Raw genomic sequence first — 23,911 nt, 5'->3', positions numbered from 1 at the left:
GTAGAAGGAGTGTAAACTGTGTGCGTGTGTGTGTGTGTGTATGACTTACAAAATTCCTCGTGAAAAATGGAGAAACACTGACAAAGCAATTTTCATTTTTATTCGGGAGGAGCCTATAGTAGCAAGTGACATCATCAGTCATTTTAAGGGATAGAGCTGCTAAGATAACATTTTTCACCCCAATGTAAACACCGATGGCTCCTTGGAGGGATGCCTTGCATTGCAAGTCTGGGATTTACTTTATAGGTCTGACAAGTGTGACCTTTAAAATAATGTATTTGCTATAAAAAGGGAATAAAAAACTATTTCTAACTAAAATTTATTGCCTACAAAATCACTTTCCTGCAAGTGGTCTGATTACAATCAAAATAACACACCAAAATGAAACAGTTTACCTGTGATCAATTTAATGTGGTTGTAAAATGCTAATTATAAGAGAAAACACATTCAAGGTTTGTGTTACCATCTATAAAACTTGCAGGGAATCTAACATTCAGTGATGTGTAGCCCATATGGGCAAGCAGATGGCCAAAGTATTATTTTTAAAAACAGGACTTTTGCTGACAAAACACAGAATTGGAATGGTGTGAGTGGAAAACCAAGAGGATGTTATTTATGAGGCAATACACTCATATGCAGTAATTGGATTGTTACTAAATAGAGAAAAAATATGAGTTTAAAATATGGGTTTAAAATATGAATGTAACTACAGAAATGAATGAGATTTTTTTTTCTGAAAGTATTTTTATCTGTCATATCCATTTTAGCTAATCACCTTCTCCTCCTCTGACATTTGGAAAGCTTGGTGAGAAAAAATGTCTTGATTATGTGGAATATTAACTCTTCTTTTGTACAAGACTGAAAGGGTGTTAAAATGCAAACGTTAATTCTACATATGAACAAGCAGATATCACATAAAAACTAATATACAAAATTTCCAAATTATTTAAGAAACAGAGTTAAGAGAAATATAGTTAGTTCCACAACATTCTTGGTATAAAAATCATGTGACTTCATCTTAACTAATGACTGTCCACAGTTTAGGCTGGCCTGGACATAGAAAAATACCCTTACATGGAAAACAAACAAACAACGACAAGAAACACAACTAAAAGTAGTAAAGCCTCAAGGCTCAGTGGTAGAGTGCCTGCCTATCTAACTTGAGTCTCTAAGTTCAAACTCGAATACCATCAAAACCACAAGAAAAAAAAGTTATCAATTTCAGATATGTTTCTTAGATTTCCAAGCCTCAGTTTCCTAGTCTAAAAGCAGGAATTCCATTTTCCATAGTGAATGTTTCGTTTACAGTTCTCAGGTACAAGATGTTTGACTTGATCATGCAACATTAATAATATCCTATAGATTACTTGCACTAAGATCTTAGTGTACTTCTTATCAGTGTGAACCCTCCTTATCTATGCTTGCATCTAATTTTTGTTACCTGCTTGGTACAATATTTACATTCATGACCTAGCTACCATGAGAATTATTCATGGATCTGAATCATCCAACTATGATGCCGTCCAGCGCTGAAGGACACCTGCGGAGAGCAGAGGAAGTGAAGCACTACATATCAAATGCAGAGATCTAACATGTACCTCACATAGGAAGAAAATGTTACTAAAATCAAACTGATTCTGTGCTGTTAAAATGCCAAACAAGATAATGTATAATCAACTGGTAAATCCATTTTTAAACACACACAACATTAACCTCGCACATATTGGGAAATTGTTCAGGCTTAGAATGTGCGAGATTGATATTACACACAGGACCATTTCATTGGGAAGATTCATTGGGAAATATTATTATCTTTAAATATATACAGGTACTTAAAAATCCCAGTTTATGTGAATTAACTGCAAGCTGGCAGAAAGGAAAAACACAGCTTGAGTATATTCTGAAATGTAGAGTTCCATCAACAGAGTCCCTCAATCAGGCGATGCTCAAACATGTTTTATTTGACTATCAATAAATACATGATATCATGTCCTAAACATAGTATCTTAGTGGAATATCATAAAATTAAAGCCATATCATTTATGTGTAACAAACAATACAAATAGTTAAGTATGAGCTCAATGATAGTAAAAGGAACTTCATGTTCTATTATTTTGATTTTGATTCTAAGCTAGCAACTCCCTTGTGTACATTAAAGAATGTGTTACCTTTTCTTGAAGTGAAATAATTGATCACTCTTAAGAAAGTCTTCTTTCTTTGTCACAATCTGCACAGAAAACTATACACTATATGAGATGTTAAAGTATGAGATAACTTCACATAAAACCCATCATCCAGTGGAACAACAGTAAACATATTTTTAAATTTGACACTTGGCACATCTTATTATTTCTCTCAGTAGGTTTCATGCTTCCCAGTCCCACTCTACAAATGGATGTAAAAGTTGATGTGAAACCATGCTGGATATGTTCATATGTACTTTCCCTTAGGATACTTGTGAAGACTTTTATTTGTCTGCTCTCGAGACCCAAATTATGAGACTATAGAGTCAAAAAATATTTATAGCATTGAAAAGTAATAGCTTTTTATCCCCATAATCTCATGCAAGATCATCTAATTTCTATTTATTTCCCAATTTTCTTGCAAACATTTCTGTTGTAACTGCTTCATTGCAGACAATTTAGTTACAAGTAAATAGATTCTTTCATTTTGGGACATTAAGTCTATTACTACTTAGCTTTTGTCATTAGAGAGGCTCATTATCAATCACTCCAAGGAAGGACAGTGTTAAAGATTTGGTCTTATGGAAAACTTGCAAAAATCAGCCTTGTGCTGGAATAAGTGTGGATTGTTATTTCATTTTAACTGCAAGCCTCCAACATATGTGAACTCAATTTCACCTAATGTCGCCAGGCTTTTAAGTAAAAACATGAAAAACTCATTACGACAGATTCTATTGCTTCTCTTTTATGTCTGTGACTGTGCAAGCTAATATTCTCTTGATCTACTTGGCAATGATTTTGTCTTTGTGTTGAATCTTTTACATCATTTTAATTTTGTCTCTTCTAGACCTTTGTTCCAACCTCCTCTTGAGAAGAAAAATTATTATGCAGTGATTTTTTTATTGAAGCATCTTCTCATAAATTTTCTCATACAAATATCAGTATTATATTTTACTGGTCACTTTGCCCTAATAGCAGGTTGTTAGTATTGAACAACCAACTAGCAATTCTGGGATGAATATGAAGAATGAAAGGATTGTCCATTTATTCTTGGGAGCACCTATTTCCTATGGAGATCCTTAATTACAACCACACAGGATACACTCACAAGCACACTGTTGGATTGAGCCCTACCTTCTCAGTGCTCTCCCCTGCTTACCCTGTGAGATGTACATGGTATGATTAAAAACTAGGCAAGTATTCACATTAATGACTATTTGGCTTCCTTTTGAAAATTAGTCTGCTATGAGCTACTCAGAAAGTTGAGATCTAATTTTCAATGCAATCCAGCCTGGAATAGTCTATGAGGCTCACTCTCCAGTTAAACAGAAAAAAAAAAGCCAGGCTGAATGCACAGCTCAAGTAATAAAGTTGCATCCGTGAACACAAAAGTCAAGGAAACAGGAAGCTGGGGGACCAAGTTCCAGTACAAGAAACCAAATAAACAGCTCCTCCCCTTGCAAAAGAAAAGAAAAGAGTCCCATTCTTCATTTAGTTGTATATGGAAAACCAATCTGCTACTACTAAAATGACAAAAATATTTTGAATTATTTTCCATGCATATTTATTGTGCATATCTGTGTACAAAAACTCCGTCATATAATAATTATTGAAACCATCCCATAGAACATAAGAGAACAATTTGATTTTTTTGTGTACTGCTGGTAGGACTTGGATTCAGAGTCTTAGGGTATTCCTCAGCTTTCCTGGATGGTGATTTACCACTGGAGCCATGCCCCCCAAGCAGGTTAACTGCAAGTGGAATTCAATGGGGCTCATGTCTTGGTATATTTTCACTTAGTTATATCCCAAATGTTATATTTTCTCAAAATGAACTATTAATTTCCACACTAATTCTTTCTCATGAGAATAAAATACAAGAATTATTCAAATTATGTTAAAATAACAATGTATGCAAAATCATTTTGACCTTTAAGTATGGATTGAAAAATATATTATTGATGATATTAAATAATTGTTTGATACACTATTAATAGGGATGATTAATTACTTTGGAAGACTCTACTCATTTCTATCTAGTTAAACTAAGATTTTGGTAGGCTCACACCAATTGCTCTAGTGCACCACTGAGAAGTATAATATCATAAATATTTTTCCATTACAAAAATCACAATCATCAGATGACACTTTGTTTATGGGATACTATTTAAATATAAATGGTGGCATATGTCTGCTAATATCATTACTAATGGTGATCTCATATCAGTAAAACATATACCAATTACACTGCAAACATGTTTAAACACAGAAGTGGTTCTCTAACTAATTCAGTTTTATGATTCCTGTAAAGTTAAATGGGGAAAGAAAACAAACACATAAATGTCAGAAAAGTAAATTACATTTGCACCATTTTATTTCCACTGAAATAAGATTTACTTCACCAGAACCACAGGTAGACACATCATTTAAAAAAAAGTGATTTGACAAATCTCTTAGTTCTATATTATACTTTAGAAGTAAACCATTTTTCTTCAGTTTTGTCTACAGTGTTCTCAACAATGCTTGCAGTGCAGGAAAACATATAAGAAATTCTGCTTTCGGGGAAATTTATAAATTCCAATCACTGCATTAACTCGTAGATTTTTTAAAATACAGAAGTGACTTAATTGTGGCAACCTGAATTTAGTTTTTCAGTAGAATTATTCCATTATCCATCAACTCATTGTCCATCAGAATTCCTAGCAATTTTTATTTGTTCTGTGGAATCTGGCTTCAGAAATATAGATGCCTTACTTAAGCCTAAATAAAGTATTTATTCATGTTATTTCAATTCACACATATAAATATTCTGGGAGATTTTAATTTAGTGTAGTTATATATTTGAGATTCAGAGAAAGTAGAAAATGAATAAAAAATTTAAATTTAATTCATATTATATTTTAAGATATTAGAACTCATTTTAAAAGTAGCAAACCCATTAAGAGAATTTGGCACAGACATTTCAATGCCCAGCATTTTAATAATTGTAGCTATTATTTTAATCATAATATTTAATTGATTTGGTAAATGATAATAATTTTAAGTGTTATCTCTTCTGATAGTCTGAGCCCTTCAAATCATTGAGAATTATCTGAAGTGGAGTTAGGATGTTGGCTGAACAAGCACATGAATGACAGACTACTGTTGACTGACTAAACTGCTCCTTCTTCCTTCTTGGTCAACAAATTGCATGCTGAAAATTTAATTCGTTGACTTACAATTTATTTTTAACTGTCTCCAGTTTATCACATTTTGATTTTATTATTCTTAAATATACAAAATGGTTCTTGAGAGAGATGGGTGATTTTTGCTCCATGGGACTAATTTTTACATCTCTTGAGAGGTATGATGCACCAAGTTCAGGAAAGCTTTCGCTGTTGGCGGATGTGCATTTGTGCAAGGCATTTCCAAGGATGCAGTTAAGCGTTCCTCAACACGAAAGTTAAACCTAGAAACAAAAATAATGTATTGCATAAAAAATGTTAACAATGTTGCCATTAACAGAAAAAGATTTTAGGGTAGCTGACAGGTGTGTTGAAGCTGATTTGATTCTGCTGGAGCCAGCCGGCAGCGAAAAGGAAATCCTGACTGAGGGGGAGCGAGGATTAAAGGAAAGGAAAAATACAAGACAAGAGAAAAAAGACAAGAGACAAAGATGGGTCTGGGAGGTCTGCAGCTCAAGATTGTAACTGAAGACTGCAACCACGTTTATTCTTAACTTCCAGCTTATATGCAGTTTAGGAACCAGAGAATAGCATAGGGTTGCTAAAACTCAAGAACACAAAAAGGCTTTAAAGTTCTCAACATCTGATGGCAGTAAAGACAGGATGAGGTTGATTAACAGAGGAATGGACTCCAGCGAGCATAGTAAAGCAATTCCAGGTAGGGGCTGAGTTACTAGTAGACAAATGTCCTTGCACTTAGCATATCCTCCTGATAACAACACAGCCAGAGGTCAGAATGAGATTATCTGCAGGCTCAGCTCCCAACATTATTCAGCTTGTAGTTCCTTTTGTTTTGTGTGCACATTGCAATTGATTCTGTTAGACAAGGGAGACAGGTAGAGCTGAGGCAAAACAAGGAAATGGTCATGTGTATATAGCATTCCATTGCTCTTTAAGGAGGTAGCATAACAAAATAAACTTGATCTGAATCAAGAATTGATATAATGTCCCACATCTGGATCAATAATTAAGATATGCTCCTTATGAGTATGTATCCCAAATCAAGGTTGTACATTTACATAGAGTGGTCATGTTGACCACTCTGTTACCTACTACTATCATTACTGTCGCTAAACCAGGAATGGGATTAAATGCACAGATGAATTCAATTGCACAATATTCTCATTTCAAATCACAGTTATATGAAGTCCCACAGCCTAAGTACCACTGTGTAGCTGCATAAATATTTGGAGAAGTTACCAAAGGGAGACCTTTGATTTTATGCATTCAGTAATCCTATCCTATTGGATAAGATCCCAGCACTGACATATTCCTTGCTGAAAGTATTTATTGCATTGCCCACTTCATCCGATGAAAGGTACTATTTTTGCTAATAAAATAATACCTGACAATCATTTTCTTCTTCATAATTCTGCTCCTGCACCTAGGGCATTCCAATTGCAAGGCTCTTTCCAGTAGCTGAGGAATATCGGCATCATCTCATCTACAGGTTAACAGATCAGGTAATTGCCTAGTGACAAAGATTAACAAAGATGCAACTCAGAGAAAATTGATTTTGTCCTCTCGGCCATTCCTTATTCATTGTCTGGACCTCAACTCCATCAGAATTGTTTGTGGATCATAAGCTGTCAAAAACCTTGAGAGATAAAGCTACTCACTCAACCAGGTTTGATCTTTTTATAGGGAAAAATCCTATCTCTTCTTTTTCTATTTTTTGGAAATATGCTAACATAATATACAAAGATACCACAAGAGGGACTTGGACAAGTTTCTACAAATATAAGCACACTACACACACAACTACACACACACATACACACACACAATTAAGTACATCTTTGTTCTGCTTTACTCTTCAGCTGAAAAAACAAAGGCCAAATTCTGGATGTAAAATGCATTTATACAGCATTCTTTTTTAGTGTTTGTTTGGTTGGTTTTTTTGTCCTGCCACTTGAGTAATAAATTAAAAACCTAATATGACTAAAGTCATTTCCTTCTTCTAATTGTTGGTTTCACATTTAAATAACCCAAAGTTGTGAAAAAATGGTTTGAGGAACAGAGTTAGGTATAGAATAGTAAACTACTTAACTATATTATGTGTGATTATTTATTATAAATATAATTATTTTCAACCTGGTCATAAATAAACATGAAATAAGAGGCTAGTTGCTCTATTCATCTTTTCATTTTTTTCCCTTTTTAATAGGACTCCAATAATATTGCAAATAAATGAATTTAGTTTGAAAAACTACACAGATAAAGTTCCACATAATTCCCCCTGTTTATACCGTCTTCCTTATCTTTGAGTTGTCTTTTGGTTTATTTTACTTTTAGGTCTGAGAGCAGGACCTGAACTTGATACCTGATACTTTTGTTCATTGACTAGTGCTCTACAAGCTGACTCATGCCACCATACCTTCAGAGCCTGCTTTTTCAGTGCATAGAAATTTACTCATTGTGTGAAAGTTACTCCTTACTAGACTTTACATGAAACAAGTGATTTTGATTTTTTTTTCTGTTGCTATTGTTTAATTCAAGTTATGTTTTTATTCCTTAGCAAAAGGCAATTCATCAAACAGCCAACAGTGTGATATGGGTAAGTGAACTTTCAAACTTCACTTATCCTTAGTTAGGGGCCTGTGGGCTGAAGTCAATGTTAGACCATATGCTTAGTGTATTCAAGGTCCTTGGTTGATTACCAGATGCTAAAAACAAAACAAAAAAATGCAAAACAAAATCCTCCTTGGTTTATCCTTGTACTTTGTAACATCTCCCTTATATTCTGACTCCATTGCAAACAATAGCTCAAATCTTGTTTACAGTGGGTATTCTTGGTTAAAATTCTATGGCTCCATTCACGCATCATCTCACTGATAAATGTCTACTGCCCAGCAAATCAGTGCCTAAAATGTCTAGAGTACAAAATTTCATCCTCAAATCAAAAATGGCCCACATCTTGTGTGTTGATTTAGTGTTAAATACTCTCTATTATACTTCCTATAAGGCTTGCTTCCCCTATCAAGGTCATTCATAACTTTTGAGGGCATAATCTGATCTTCCACTTGTAGTGCTTAACCAGTGAAGGCAAAAGAAGATCAAATAGGAAGGACAAGAAAGATCAAATGGGATGGTTAATTGTTGTGAAGATGAATACTTTCCTTTTAATCTAGGTAGCCCAATTCATTGTCATGCAACCATTTACGGAGAGAACAAAAGAGGAGGGCCTCAGTCAGTTTCATATGACATTGAAACCTCACCTTATTGGGTAAAACTCCAGGATTTCTCACAAGTGATCTTTTACAGTTCATTCACCTTAGCAAGAGTACATTACTTTGCTAAATAAGTCACTTTAATATCTTCCTACTCTTTTAGTGTATCTAGGGCAACTTCTTCTACCACATTATACCTAAGAATTGCGGAGGATCTGTAACAATCCAACCACTAGTAACACAGCCATATCAGTTTGACCACATCTGCCTCATTGCTGGTACTTTCTATTTCCAATTTTATTTCTGGTCTAGATAATATTGCAACTCTTTGGAGAACACTGAAGAAAGGACCAGAGTTGTCTTGCCCTTGTTTCTTTCAAATCTATATATGCAATATAAACTCCCCTTTCCTGCTCACCTCTGCTCTTTATTTTTTGGTCCTTGGAAATGAGTGTCCTTGCCTGATCAGTTGGAAATTTCAAAGTTGGGTTTCTGGCTTGTGTTTCAATAACAATCTAAGATATTTAGGCTTGGATGAAGTAAGGAGTACTTACTTCCACACATGTGAATCACAACCATATATTATCTGATAGGCACCTAAGAAAATGGACTGAATAAGAAAATATGATTCCTGGCCTTACCAAGAAAATGCAAAGATGGCCAATTGTGTGTGCTAATCTGAATCATGTATGAGTCTAATTTTAGTTTCATCTTATTTCTTAACCTAAAGTGCCTCCTTGTCATCATTCCTTTTTATGTTTGTAATTTTTTCCTGTTTTCTCTGCAGTTCTTCCTTGGTTAAATTTCTCAGTGTGTAATATTTAGCACTGTGATGCATGAGTGAAAACACTGGCAAGTTCCTCATAGGTTACAGAATATTCCTACCTCTGCTTCAACACTCAATGGATACAGACACTGTAGAAAGATCAGCGAAGTTATGAGGCAAGTGTGGAAAGGGGAAATCATTCTAGATTTTTTCTAGTTTTTTTTTTCCTTCTCAGATGAAGCTAGAAAAAAAGTAAGGCCCTTACAGGCAAGCAAAAATGTATTAATATTTAAGGCTGAGCCAAGATTTCAGAGCATCAAATACATTTAAAAGAGAAGAGTTGATTGAAGAAGTAACATTAATATGCTGTTAGAAGATAGCAGTCCCTCTCTGTAGCATGTTTGGTAAGTATTGATTAATTTTCTGTTTCTTTTGAGGACAAACACTGATATGTACTTGAAAAGTCACAAACATTTTTAAAATGAAGAAAACACAGGGTAAGAAAGTTAGCTTTCATGAATGCTAGAATGTTCTGGATTCATCCAGAAAATCTATCACTTTAACATTCTTTCAACTACAGACATGATAGAAATCAGTCTACCTGGAATATTTTCTTAACATTTTTCTTAAGCTTTTGTGATTTTAACAATTTAATAAAATGTTAAATTAAAATAGTTAAAACAGACAGCTGGAGCGGTGGAGGGGAGAAGACGGCGGAGGAGCGGCTCTGCCCTGCAGAGCTCCCTCCGATAGCGTAGTTTTCTCACCTCATAGAAACTGTTTCTCCGAGAAAGACAGCCAAAGTAACTTCTAACAGTACAGGGATTCTCTACAGGAAGGAAAACTCGACTTTGCTGGTCTGAAAACACAGTTTTGAGCTCCAGGCGGCGTCCCGCCGCGGCGCCAGTGCCGGCTCCGGCACAGTGCCGGGCACAGCCCCCCGCACTCCGCGCAGCTAAAGCGAGAAATACTCCAGACGGCAGCCGAGCACGGAGGACCTGACATCGCAGAGACCGCGTGAGTACCCCGCAAAAAAAAAAAAAAATTATTCTCGCTTGTGCCCACAGTCCAGCTTCTGGAAGGCATCCCTGTCCCCACCTCCAGAGCAAAGCGCCATCTTTGCCACTGGCATAGGGTCAGACCAGACTGGAACTGAAGCGGGCCTGGGGAAAGCGAGGTCAAAAAAGCCATCTTTGAAAAGGGCAGGAGGGGCGGAATCAGTGAGAACCAGCTCCGCCCAGAAGAACACCCCCTGCCCTGGTGGGAGGCGAGTCCAGGGCCTAGCCAGAGAAGCCCCGCCCTGCCCGCCGGAACTTCTAAACTTAAAGCAAAAGCTGCGAGCAGCTACCAGGGGCACGGAAACAACAGAAGGAGGAACAAACAGTTCCGGGGACAGCTAAACGGTCCCGTCACAGAGGAAACTAATTCCCAGCCCAAAACGGAGCTGCATTCCATAGCTACCTATGCCAAGGAGGCCGCCTCCCTCAGGCAAGCAACTCTTAGTGGAGCAACACAGGCTAGAGGCGCCACGCTCTGCTGAGTTCACAGTCTAGTCAAGACCAGGCATCAAAGGCAGCGGCCCCACAGCAGACAGAGGAGCCACAGTTCCTGTGAATGCCCACGTCCCCATCGACAGAGGACGCCCAAGGCCTGCCTGCAAGCTGTACGAACCTCAGAGACCCACGATTGCACCAACAGGGGAGAAAGTCAGAACAGAACCACCCCTTGCCAACTGAAATCAAGTCAAACCAGCCAATCAGGAACATAGACTGCAGTCAATTGCAGGGAAACGAGAGACTGGTTTCTTTTTCTTTTCAAACATTTTTTTTTAACTTTTCTTTTAAATTTTCTTTTTAATTTTTTCACACCTGAAACATCATTGGCTGTTTTTTTTTTTTTCTTTTGTTTTTTTTTTTTTGTTTGTTTGTTTGTTTTCCATTTTTACTGGTTTGTTTTATCAAGTTTTTTTGTGTGTTTGTTTATTTGCTAGGTTTGTTCCTTTTCGGTTATTTTCCTTTTTATTTACTTATACTTCCTTGTTAAATAATTTTTCTCTGTTTTGTGTATCTGTCTTCCAGTATTTTTACTTCATTTCTCTCATTGCGTCCTCTTCCTATAAAAATTACTTTCCTATAAATAACACCTACACCCTTTTCTGCTAACTCTCCAGTGTCTGTCATTTTATGAATGTTCTTTCTACTGATTCTACTCTTCTCCACATTTCCACATCACTGAAACTAAACCAAAATCACCACCACCACCCCCAAAACACTTTACTCTATTCTCTTTACTACCTCCAACTTACCCTCCAGACTTACTGCCTGGACCTCCAGGTTCCATTGACTTCTGGTTATTGGATAGAGGATATCCCAGCTTAATACGAGTGAATCAAAGGGGTTCATAGAGAAAGCCAGTCCTAAAAGAACTTAATATAAAAACAAGAATTGCGTATAAGGTTGTAACAGTAAATAAGTAACTACTGAATACAGGGCCCAGGATCAGATGTTATATTGAAATTGTATTCTTTAGGAACACCAAATCTAACTTTATAGACAGGTATACAAGTTATCTGTTTATAATTGTGAAATTGTAAGATTTACACAACAGTGCTTGGTAAGGGCTGCTTTGGGTCTTAAACAGTGCTCACAGGTGCTGGTAGGTTGGCATTCCCAATTCAAATGGGCAGAAGAAACACAAGAAAGATGGCAAATAATGAAGTCTTATCCCCCACCCAAAACAAGCAGGAAGCAGAGCAGTCAATCAAAAACATAGAAGAAAACCCCCAAAATGCTCTACAAAGTTTACTGATAAACATGATAAATGAAAAGTTTGAATCTCTTCAGTCAATTATGTTAGAGCGTGAGGAGGCAAAGCAAAAATTAATGGAGAATTTCATGGCATCCACAAATAGAAAGATAAGTGAGCTTCAAGAGTCAAATGAAAAGATAGCTACCCAACTTAAAGATTTGAGAGACAACACTCAAAACCAAAGTAATGAAGTTAATGAAGTAAAGAAGTCCATACAGGACCTAAGAAATGACATGGAAAACATCAGGAAAGACCAGTCAGAAGGAAAAGAGATTCGAAATCAAGTAGTTAGCCTACAGTCCCGACTAACTGAAGCAGAGGACCGAATCTCAGGAGCTGAAGATTCCTTAGATTCTATGGAGAAAGATCAAAAATCAATACAAATCCAGTCCAAGCAACAAAACAGATCGCTACAGGAGATTCAAGACACAATCAGGAAGCCCAATTTAAGGATAATAGGTATTGAGGAAAACTTGGAGAAAGAGGTTAATGGGATAGGCAACCTATTTAACAGAATATTAGCTGAGAACTTCCCAAATATCCAGAAGGAAAGGCCTATACAGATACAAGAAGCATTTAGAACCCCAAATCGACCAGACCAGAATAGGACTTCCCACCGACACATTGTGATCAAAACAGCTTCTGCAGAGTGCAAGGAAAAAATACTCAAAGCTGTTAGGGCAAAGAAAACAATCACATATAAAGGAAAAGCAATCAGAATTACCCCAGACTTCTCAGCAGAGACCATGAAAGCAAGGAGAGCCTGGAATGAAGTATACCAAACTCTAAATAAAAATAACTACCAACCAAGAATTCTGTACCCCGCCAAACTCTCCTTCATAGCCGAAGGTCAAATAAAAGTCTTCCACAATAAGGAAAAACTGAAACAATATATCTCCACCAAACCAGCTTTACACAAAATCCTTAAAGATGTACTATACAGGGAAAATAATCAGGATCCCAACACAGACAGAGAAATGAACCCTAATTAGTAAACACTAGATCAAGAAATGGGAAGACACAGCTTCAAACAAGACAGTGATAATGAAAGGAACAAACGATCACCTCTCAATCCTAACTGTCAACATTAATGGACTTAATTCTCCAATCAAACGACATAGGCTCATAAGTTGGATCAAAAATCAAGATCCATCTTTCTGCTGCCTCCAAGAGACACACCTATCCAGCAAAAGTAAACATCTTCTAAAAGTGAAAGGCTGGAAACAAATCTATCAAGCAAATGGCCCCCATAAGCAGGCTGGAGTTGCAATCCTAGTATCAGACAAAATTGACTTCAAATTAAAAAAGGTAAGAAGAGACAAAGAAGGTTACTACATACTAGTAAAAGGATCTCTCCAACAGGAAGAAATAACCATCCTAAATATCTACACGCCAAATGCAGGAGCACCCAACTTCATCAAACAAACACTACTGGCTCTAAAAACATTCATAGACCCAAACACAATGATAGTGGGGGACTTTAACACTCCACTATCACCTCTGGACAGATCAACACGCCAAAAACTGAACAAAGAAACCACAGAACTAAACAATTGCATAGACCAACTAGACTTAATCGACATCTACAGAATATTCCACCCAGCAAGGACAGAATACACATTCTTCTTGGCAGCACACGGAACATTCTCCAAAATAGATCACATCTTAGGGAACAAAGAAAATCTGTACAAATTCAGAAGTATCAAAATCATTCCCTGCATTCTTTCAGACCACAATGGAATAAAATTAGAGCTCAACTCATTCAGCCACCACAGAAAATCCCACAATTCATGGAGACTAAAGAACACACTGCTGAACCATCAGTGGATCATTGAAGAAATTAAAACAGAAATTCAAATGTTTATGGACTTCAACCAAGTTGAGGGCACAAAGTACCAGCTCCTTTGGGACACAGCAAAGGCAGTACTCAGAGGAAAATTTATATCTCTGAGTACATACATCAACAAACTGGAGAAACAGCAACTCAGTAATTTAAGGAAGCACCTTAATTTTCTGGAGAGAGAACAGCAAGCCAAACCCCAAGTCAATAGACGGAAGCAAATAATTAAAATCAAATCAGAATTAAACCAATTAGAGACGAAAAAAACCATCGAAAGAATCAACAAAACAAAGAGTTGGTTCTTTGAAAAAATCAAAAGATAGACAGACCCCTGGCAAACCTGACCAAAGAACGAAGCAGCACACTCAAATAAACAAGATAAGAGATGAAACAGGTAGCATCACCACAGAAATAACCGAAATTCAGAAAATAATAAGGGACTATTTTGCAAACCTTTATGCCAACAAATTCGAGAACTTGGAAGAAATGGATGATTTCCTAGAAAAAATTGATACCCCCAAACTCAACTATGAAGACTTAAACCTTCTAAACAGACCCATATCCAGTATTGAAATAGAAACAGCAATAAATGATCTCCCATCCAAGAAAAGCCCAGGTCCAGATGGATTCACCGCAGAATTCTACAAGGCCTTCAAAACAGAACTCACTCCAATATTTCTCAAACTCTTCAATGAAATTGAAAGAGAACGTTCACTGCCAGACTCATTTTATGAAGCCAGTATAACCCTCATCCCAAAACCAGGCAGAGACTCATCACGGAAAGAGGACTACAGACCAATCTCCCTGATGAACATAGATGCAAAAATTCTCAACAAAATTCTGGCCAATCGACTTCAACAAGTCATCACAAAAATCATACACCACGATCAAACTGGATTCATCCCAGGGATGCAAAGCTGGTTTAATATACGCAAGTCAATTAATGTAATCCACCACATCAACCGGAGCAAGGTAAAGAACCACATGGTTTTATCACTGGATGCGGAAAAAGCGTTCGATAAAATCCAGCACCCATTTATGCTAAAAGCCCTGGAAAAACTGGGATTCCAGGGAACATTCCTGAATATAATCAAGGCAGTTTATGACAAACCAACAGCAAGCATAACTCTAAATGGTGAAAAACTAAAGCCATTCCCTTTAAAATCAGGAACAAGGCAGGGATTGTCCACTCTCTCCCCTGCTCTTCAACATAGTACTAGAATTCCTAGCCAGAGCAATTAGGCAAGAAGAGAATATAAAGGGGATCCAAATAGGAAAAGATGAAGTTAAACTTTCTCTCTTCGCAGATGACACGATCCTATACCTAAAGAATCCCATAGACTCTACCCCCAAGCTACTAGAGCTGATACAAAACTTTGGCAAAGTTGCAGGATATAAAATAAACCTTCAAAAATCAACGGCCTTTCTCTATGCTAACAACCCGAAGACCGAGGCTGAAATCAGGAAAGCAACTCCTTTTGCAATAGCCCCCAAAAACATAAAATACCTAGGAATAACCTTAACCAAAGAAGTGAAAGACCTCTTTGAAGAGAACTTTAAAAGCTTGAAAAATGAAATTAAGTCAGAACTAAGAAAATGGAAAACCTCCCATGCTCCTGGATTGGGAGGATTAATATAATCAAAATGGCAATATTGCCAAAGGCTATCTACAAATTCAATGCAATACCCATTAATATCCCAACACCATTCTTTAATGAAATAGAGGAAGCAATCCAGAAATTCATATGGAACAATAAAAGACCTAGAATAGCAAAAACACTCCTAAGCAGAAAGAACAGTGCTGGAGGAATTACAATACCCAACTTCAAGCGGTATTATAAAGCTATAGTAATAAAAACAGCTTGGTATTGGCACCGGAACAGGCCTGAAGACCAATGGAACAGAATTGAAGACCCAGAATTAAACCCACAGAACTATGCCTACTTAATCTTTGATAAAGGAGCTAAAACAATAGTATGGAAGAAAAATAGCCTCTTTAACAAGTGGTGCTGGCAAAACTGGCTCAACACATGCAACAAACTAAAACTAGATCCTTATATATCACCCTGCAACAAAATCAATTCCAAATGGATTAAAGACCTTGAAATCAAAACAGGCACCCTGAAGACACTAAAGGAAGGAGTAGGAGAAACACTTGGGCACCTTGGCACAGGACAGAACTTCCTTAACAAAGACCCTGAAAGGCTACAAATCAAAGAAAGGTTGGACAAATGGGATTGCATCAAACTCCAGAGCTTCTGCACGGCAAAGGACATAGCACTCAAGATAAACAGAAAGCCCACAGACTGGGAGAAAATCTTTACCGGACATTCAACAGACAAAGGCCTCATCTCTAAAATATATGCAGAACTAAAAAAATTACCTTCTTCCAAAACAAAACTGCAAAGAACCAACAGCCCCCTCATCAAGTGGGCTAAAGACTTACAAAGAAACTTCTCTGATGAGGAAATGAGAATGGCCAATAGACATATGAAAAAATGCTCTACATCACTGGCCATAAAGGAAATGCAAATCAAAACAACATTGAGATTCCATCTCACCCCAGCAAGAATGTCATATATCAAGAAAACTAATAATAACAATTGTTGGAGGGGATGTGGCCAAAAGGGAACCCTACTTCATTGTTGGTGGGAATGTAAACTGGTTCAGCCACTCTGGCAAGCAGTATGGAGATTCCTCAGAAGGCTCAATATAGAACTCCCCTATGACCCAGCAGCCCCACTGTTGGGTATCTATCCAAAAGACCACAAACAAAATCACAGTAATGCCACCAGCACAACAATGTTCATCGCAGCACAATTTGTCATAGCGAGAAGCTGGAACCAACCCAGATGCCCCTCCATAGATGAATGGATCAGGAAAATGTGGTACATTTACACAATGGAATTTTATGCCTCTATCAGAAAGAATGACATTGTTCCATTTGTAAGGAAATGGAAGGACTTGGAAAAAGTTATACTAAGTGAAGTGAGCCAGACCCAAAGAAACATGGACTCTATGGCCTCCCTTATTGGGAATAATTAGTACAGGTTTAGGCAAGCCATAGCAGAGCATCACAAGGCCCAATAGCTATACCTTAAGGAACACATAAGATGATGCTAAGTGAAATGAACTCCATGATATGGAAACAAGTGATATATCACAGTTATAACTACTTTCAACGTCCTATGTATATGTGTAGTTTCTATTATTGATGATGTTTTGTATCACCCTCCTATGTTTGTACCTACACTATCTCTGTAATCTTATCTGAGTATATTGGAAACCGTGGTTACTGGTATTGGAAGTAGGAAATTCAAAGGGAATACCAAATTCGAGAGACACAGGGTAAAAAAAGAGAAATAACTACAAAAGCAATACTTGCAAAACTGTTTGGTGTAAGTGAACTGAACAACTGGGCGGGGGGGAGGGAAAGGGGGGGAGGGAGGGGGGCATGAGGGACAAGGCAACAAACAGTACAAGAAATGTATCCAATGCCCAATGTATGATACTGTAAACTCTCTGTACGTCAGTTTGAAAATAAAAATTTGAGAAAAAATAAATAAAATAAAATAAAATAGTTAAAACAACACAGTTCAGTATCCAGTCACTTGGATTGTTTCAATCAGTTGGGCTGTTCACAATTTTTACTGGGAAAATATGTGACATTTGGAATATTAATCTCTTCCAACATCTTTTTCTTTTTTTTTCTTTTTTTTTTTTGCCAGTCCTAGGCCGTGAACTCAGGGGCTGAGCACTGTCCCTGGCTTCTTTTTTGCTCAAGGCTAGCACTCTGCCACTTGAGCCATAGTGCCACTTCTGGCCATTTTCTGTATATGTGGTGCTGAGGAATCGAACCCAGGGCCTCATGTATACGAGGCAAGCACTCTTGCCACTAGGCCATATTCCCAGCCCTCCAACATCTTTTTCTAAACTATAAAATCCAGGCAGATAATATTTCTGCTGTATTTTCCCAAGACTTAGATATGATAATATGATGATAATGAGAGACAATCCCATCTACTCTTAAATCTGAAAGAGCTTATAACTACTTTAACCAATAATTCGTGTCATTTGAAGCTAGGTAAAAAGTGTATGAAGCTCTACCTTGTTCTATGAATCATTGCATCTGCTTATTTGGGCTTCAAGTAAGAATGTCAGTTACTAAAACACACCAGGAGTGTGGGCTAGTATTCAGCCATCTCTTCCAAGAACCAGATAGACAAATAAGCACACTGGCACATGCACAAGGAGGATACAATAGGTAATACTGTCAAAATCCTGTGGTCTTTGAAAATCTGATAGCTGAGCAACTACTAATTAGTGAAGCATATAATCACAATGTTACATTAATGACTTCTGCTTAAGGAACTAATTTGGGATGGAATTTTGCAGGAATGGGCACCTTCCCAGAATTCACCATTTAAAATTTCAAATATGTGACCCCAAAACATTTTACACTTAAGCTTTACACTGAAGCTGAAAATAATGGATTTCAGAAAATAATGGACACCCTAATGAGGTAATTGGACAATTAAAGATAAGTTCCTACATTTTAGGGGAATGTTAATAAAGTTATTGCTCAATGAACTCATTACAAGTTCAATTACTAGCAGGTTAATTTCTACCCTATGGCTAATTGAAGGCTGAAAAACTTGAATTGAAAACTGAATGCTTTTAGGAATCCCCCCCAAAATCTTATTTCATTATAAGTCTGTATAGGTTTCTGACAACTTGTGGCCAATCAGTATTACCAAATATTGCTTAGAGTGAAAGCCATGTACATTGAGTCTAAGCTAAAGTTATGTCATTAAACTAATGTCACATAAAATTCATAATATTTTTATACATCATTTTGTATGATCAACTTTTATTACCAGTGATGTGTTCTTTAGTAGCTTCAGTATTGTTACATACAAAAGGTATATTATATTACATAACGAAGTGATTATTTATAAGCAGTCTAGAGGGAGGTAAATATTGTTAGTAGACTCTGAAAGTAGAATTTGTATACTCATTAAATAAAAACAAGAAAAAATAGTAAAAGCTGAAAGAATATAGCAGTTTGTCACAATTTTTCAGAAACAAAATCTACATATTTATAAAATAATTATGTGTTATATGTCTCTATATATTTTTTATAAAATATTTGCAATATATATATAAATCTTGCTTTTACTTTTTCACAGTGGCTAGAACATTATTTTCATAAGTTGTAATCACTAGAATTTATGTTATTCCTTAATATTTTACATTATTATTATAACATTTATAATATTTTCAATTTTAAACTAGTAAAAATAATGCATTGATGCATAACATGCATATCTTCATGCTTTTGTGTAGTTAATTTATATATATGCTCCTCATTTATGGTACTTATTGATCAAGGTTTAGTTGTGTATGGACGGCTGCAGTGCCTTCCTGACCTGCTATGTTTTGAGTATTATTTCAGTCATCTTTAATGTTTCGAGGTGATAAAAATGTACTCACCAGAATGACATTCTTGGGAGCTAGTGAATTTTTTAAGATGTAGAGTCAAATAAGACATCCTAAGTGCATCTGAGGTAAAGCCCTGAAAAATAAATAAGTTCCTTTAGGGGCTGGGAATATGGCCTAGTGGCAAGAGTGCTTGCCTCCTACACATGAAGCTCTCAGTTCGATTCCCCAGCACCACATATATGGAAAATGGCCAGAAGGGGCGCTGTGGCTCAGGTGGCAGAGTGCTAGCCTTGAGCGGCAAGAAGCCAGGGACAGTGCTCAGGCCCTGAGTCCAAGGCCCAGGAATGGCCAAGAAAATAAATAAATAAATAAATAAGTTCCTTTAGAATTAGTAATTTTGCAAGACTTCTGAAAAAAGGGATATGTCTTGAAGTGGTCTATAAAATATTGAGATGTAAAAAATGATGATTGTAAAACTAATTTGTGGTATTGATTTACTAACTCAAAACTTAAAATTATGAAATTCTTAATAATCAGTTGTACCGTTGTCTTTTGAAAGTGTTCATGTATATAGAAAGACAATTCTCTAATCATAAAAAATTTAAAACTTCTATACCCACTGATTGTTTAAAAGCAACTGTTCTACATAACAATCAAACATAAAATAATTACATGAACGTTTAGCTTTTGATACTCCCCAAATAATATAAACTTTCAATGTCATGTTTTTATTTACAGATGCAGTTAACTATGTTAATATGACACATTTGAAACAGAAATTAAAATGAAATATAAACATTACTTCTCCAGTGTTGGGGATTCAGTTTTGGCCTTGAAGGTGAAAGGGCAACAAAAGCTGCCCTTCCCCCAGCCCTGGGGCTGTGTGGAAGGTAGTCCCTCCCACCTTCCAGCCTCAACTGGAAGAGAAGCAAAGCAGCCCCCACCTCTCGGCTCAGCCACATGGGTAATGGCGGAGACCCGGTCCTTGGGGGCTGTGGTCTCCACCCATAGAGGAAGTTCCATGACATCAACTGATGGACAGTCCATTAAGCCAATTGTTAATATTCAGTTAGTCCCTCCCCTTCCAGCCCGCCATTACCATTATATAAACCCCTCCCTGATTAAAGTTCTTTGAGACTGGTGGAACATCCAAACCGGCTCCTTGAAATCTCTGTCCTGCTTCTGACACATGAAGGGGACAGGGAGAGGTTTCAGCATCTTTCCTCAGCTCTGCTTAGCCCATAAAGACAAGCTCCACCCTCCTGCTGGCGGGAGAAGAGGAGCCAAGTGTCTTTCATAATTTGGGATTTGGCATCTCCTTGGGTAAAGTGGAGGATGGGGAACCTGAGCCCCTACAAACTGGCGCCCAACTAGCAGGGCAAACGAATGCACGGCTGGTAATTTTGGGGTTTAATAACCCCACAGGCTATGCTGAGTAATTGTGTTTCAAGGGAAGGAGTGCCCATTCAGATGGGGCAAACGCATAGTCAGTGGAGCGAACCAACTGTTAAGATATTACGGTTCATGCTCCAAAATACTGGATTGGACTTTTGGGATGTTCAGGCCGAGGGCCGACAAGAAATCCATCATGGTGCCTGCATGTAGAAAGCACAGAGGGCACAAAAGACAGGCAGACAATCCAGATCCTGCAGCCAGCAGGGGAGCGCTGGGGATGGCGGCGCCCGTGGCGGTGACGGCGACTGAGTGCTGTGGTACCGGAAGCCGCCGTCCTGCCCAGGAGCCCCTGCCCACCTGGCATTTCCAGGTCCCCGATCTGCGAATGGGTCGCAGAAAGTGCGTGGAGGGCGATTTAGGCTCCACGCGGCCTTGGGCCAGGGGATCTGCTTGGGTTTATGAGCAGCGTCATGCACTGGGCTTCAGGGACAAGGAGGTGATGGCAGTGGGCAGGATTCTGACCTGACGTGCCACTGCTAGCCTGCCTACAGCCCCAGAATGGCAGACTACTGGCCACTTAACAGTGGGGGCAGTCCGAATTCTGTTAGCTTTGTGTTAAGTTTTCCCGCCGCTGCAGCTAGGCGGGGCTAGCGCTCACTGCCGGTCTGTGAGAAACCCCCGCTGTGCTTCCCTGTTGTTTTCTCTCTGTGTCGAACTTGCAGCTTACAGGCTGAGTCAAAAAAAAAAAAAAAAAAAAAAAAAGGGAAAAGCCCCAGATTTCCAACTATAAACAGAGTAATTGGAGATATTTTAAAAAAGGTGAACAATTGGTTCTGATACAGCAATAAGTAATTTGGTTGGATTTCCTATAATTACCAGTTCAAAGATACTAAAAATTGGACGAGTTTTTCTGAATGGATGGAAAGTTTGACTGTCTGATGTGATTTAAAAAAAAAAAAATTGTCGTTTGAGTTCAGAGTCTTTAGGACACAAATAAGGCTGGGATAAAAGCTTAAATTACATTCCTAAATGAAAATTTTAACAACCAGAGTGCTAACATTTGCCAGATCAAAGTCACCACAGCTGTTGGGAGCCATAGAGTTGTCTTGGGATTCGATGACTAGGAGAGGTTTCTTTTTGTTTTTATTCAACCACGTGGTCTATTATGGGCAAAATAATACCATTTGCCACTGGAATTCCAGAAAAATTAAATGGCCAATCAGAAAAGCAATTTAAAGAGCACTCAAAGTTCATATGCATTGTCTGTGTGTCTGTATGTCTGTCTGTCTGTTGGTAAAACTTAAAAGCAGATCAAAAATAGGTTTTCAACCCAAACAGGTCATGCTCAGGTGCAAGCAAATGTGTCTATGAAAAACTCCAAAAGGTTCAAATATACAGCATGTGGTATAAGTACAATGATATAAAACCAATGTGTTATTCTCTATATCATGTGTGTTAAAAGTCAAGTGTACATCTAGTCCTGACAATTCTTTGATATAAAGAAGATTTCACTTTCCCATGTCTCTCTCCTGTGCTCTCATAAACTCTTAAGATCAAGGAATCGGAATCGTTTCATACAAATGTGCCTATTAACCTAAATTTTCCTGACCCCAAATTAACATTTTTACTTCCTAGGTACAGGCCCAACGTATGTATTAGCTACATGGACTATGGCAAAAAGCCACCACAGTCTGTTCCCAAACTGTCTGGTTTCACTACTAATGATCTTGTCCCAAGATTAGAATTGGGTTCATAATAGTCCTATCATAACAGTTACTCCAGGTTAAAAAACATCATAGATATGTTGGTGGTCACAGAGCTAGCCATGTGGATTTTGTGATTAAGAAATTCCTGGGCTGGGGATATGGCCTAGTGGCAAGAGTGCTTGCCTCGTATACATAAGGCCCTGGGTTCGATTCCCCAGCACCACATATACAGAAAATGGCCAGAAGTGGCGCTGTGGCTCAAGTGGCAGAGTGCTAGCCTTGAGCAAGAAGAAGCCAGGGACAGTGCTCAGGCCCTGAGTCCAAGCCCCAGGACTGGCCAAAAAAAAAAAAAAAAAAGAAATTCCTTTTACCCAGCTTACACCAGAAGGGCATCAGCCTACGAAAGCCAGGAATGCTGGGGGATTTTAAATATCTTAACCAGTCTGTGCAGAAATTTTGCAGGTAAGCCAGCAGGAGATGTGACAGTCTATCCAGAGATGCCACTGCAGCCTTGCCCAGATCTCTCATTCTTGACTCCATCGCATGGCATGGAACCTACCAATTTGGGATAAAAGATGCAGCCACGGATAAAGCTGAAAATTCCACACTGCTTTAACCCTCTGCCTCCAATTGTCATTTATCTGTGTTCTCTTTCACCTTCTGCTAAGATCAAATGGTGTGATTCAGATTGATGGCATATAGATCTCATGTTCTCTAAGAGTTACAGCAAAACTTTAACAAATGGTTTTTGGTCAGCTCTCAATAAGTTACAAATGAGTTAATTCTGTTGTTCTCCTGTTGCTCAGTTGGAAATAAAAAGGGCTTTTATACCCAAAACTCCTTGGATGCAGTTCAAAGCCAGCCCGGGCAAAAGAAAAATATCTTTAAAACTCCACCTCCCAGTTAACCCAACAAAGAGCCAGACTGAAAGCTTGGCTCAAGAGAACCAGAAAAATGCTGAAAGCGGCACCATGGCTCAAGTGGTAGAGCACTAGCCTCGAGCAGAGTACTCAGGGACAGTGCTCAGGCCCTGAGTTCAAAACTCGTAAATAGGGATGGGAGCATGCCATCCCAGCAAAAAGCGCTGGAACTCCTGGGACTCAGCCAGTCCAGGAGACAGAAATATGGAGTGGAGTGAGAGGAGAATGGTGTCACATTCTAAACGGAGTTGCCTTGTCTCGCCCTTTCGAAGCTGATCAGAGCCAGACTGGCTAAGCCAAACCGGTTCTCTATCACTAAACACTTCTTTCAGTCATTCCTCCTTACCTGTTCATTTCATAATTGGGTTTATGCTCCAAATGGAACTTTCCTGTCTTATGCCCAGGGTATGTTCTCTGCCATTCATGTTAACCAGCCCTATAAACTTATTAGTTATGC

Source organism: Perognathus longimembris, chromosome 14 (genome assembly GCF_023159225.1).
Source record: "Perognathus longimembris pacificus isolate PPM17 chromosome 14, ASM2315922v1, whole genome shotgun sequence".
Lineage (NCBI taxonomy): Eukaryota > Metazoa > Chordata > Mammalia > Rodentia > Heteromyidae > Perognathus > Perognathus longimembris.
This window is presented reverse-complemented; position numbering follows the sequence as displayed.